Here is a 1,541-nt window from a genome sequence, read left to right as displayed (position 1 = left end):
CCTCCCATAGTCCCCCATATCCAGGAGAGTGGGGTCCGGCAGGGCTCTGTATTGAGTGTATCACTATTTCTGCTAGACCATTAACGGTCTAGCAGCAGCTTTAGGGCCGTCCGTCTCACCCTCTCTGTATGCAGACGACTTCTGTATTTTGTACTCCTCTCCCAGCATTGGTGTCGCTGAGCGGTGCCTACAGGGAGCCATCCACAAGGTGCAGTCAACGGTTCTCGCCCACGGCTTCCAGTTTTCGGCCGCTAAGTCATGTGTCATGCACTCCTGTCGTACCGTTCATCCAGAACCAGAACTTTACCTTCATGACTATCCACTCACTGTAGTGGAGACATATCGATTCTTAGGACTGGTTTTCGACGCCCGATTGACCTGGCTACCTCACCTTCGTCAGCTTAAGCGGAAGTGCTGGCAGCATCTCAATGCGCTCCGCTGAGCAACACCAACTGGGGTGCAGATAGTTCTACTCTGCTGCAGCACTACAAAGGCCATGTTCGATCCCGCCTTGACTATGGGAGTATGGTTTATGGTTCAGCGGCGCCCTCGGCATTGCGTGTACTCGACCCAGTGCACCACTGTGGTGTTTGCTGAGCGATGGGAGCTTTTGGAACGAGTCCGGTGACCTGATGGAGGCCGGAGTCCCTCCATTACAGGTCTGTCTAGCACAACTGCTCGCCAGTTACGTTGCACATATTCATAGTTCTCCTGAGCACTATCTCTTTTTTCCACACATGGCAGTTCATCTCCTGCATCGGTGGCCCAGGTCAGGGCTAGCGATTGTGGTTCGCATGCGATCCCTTCTGTCTGAAATGGAGTCCTTCCTTTTACCACTTCCCATCCATGTGAGTTCGCATACACCTCCGTAGTGTACACCTAGGCCGCCGATTCGTCTGGACCTTTCGCATGACCCTGAGGACTCGGCTATTCCTGCTGCTCTCCGCTGTCACTTTCTCACGATTCTTAACGTGTTCCGGGGCTCTGAAGTGGTTTACACCGACGGCTCGATGGCTGATGGTCATGTTGGCTTCGCCTACGTCCACAGAGGCCATTTTGAACAGCATTTCTTGGCCGATGGTTGCATTGTATTCACTGCAGAGCTGGTGGCCATCTCTCGTGCACTTCGATATACCCATTTATCCCCCAGGGACTCGTTTCTTCTGTATACTGACTCCTTGAGCAGCCTACAAGCTGAAACTTCCTGGCAGATTAAAACTGTGTGCCCGACCGAGACTCGAACTCGGGACCTTTGCCTTTCGAGGGCAAGTGCTCTACCATCTGAGCTACCGAAGCACGACTCACGCCCGGTACTCACAGCTTTACTTCTGCCAGTATCCGTTTGGAAGGTAGGAGACGGATACTGGCAGAAGTAAAGCTGTGAGTACCGGGCGTGAGTCGTGCTTCGGTAGCTCAGATGGTAGAGCACTTGCCCGCGAAAGGCAAAGGTCCCGAGTTCGAGTCTCGGTCGGGCACACAGTTTTAATCTGCCAGGAAGTTTCATATCAGCGCACACTCCGCTGCAGAGTGAAAATCTCATT

The 1,541-nt window shown here is 53.2% G+C and overlaps 1 non-coding gene across 1 annotated transcript; it reads right to left on the bottom strand.

Annotated features, from left to right (window-relative positions):
• Positions 1–1,222: 1,222 nt before the first annotated feature.
• On the bottom strand, positions 1,223–1,297 carry Trnas-cga (transfer RNA serine (anticodon CGA)). The gene has a single exon. It is a non-coding gene; the product is annotated as a tRNA-Ser (tRNA).
• Between the last annotated feature and the right edge of the window lie 244 nt (positions 1,298–1,541).

The sequence above is a fragment of the Schistocerca gregaria genome, chromosome 2, assembly GCF_023897955.1.
Source record: "Schistocerca gregaria isolate iqSchGreg1 chromosome 2, iqSchGreg1.2, whole genome shotgun sequence".
NCBI classification, from domain to species: Eukaryota; Metazoa; Arthropoda; class Insecta; order Orthoptera; family Acrididae; genus Schistocerca; species Schistocerca gregaria.
This window is presented reverse-complemented; position numbering and strand designations above follow the sequence as displayed.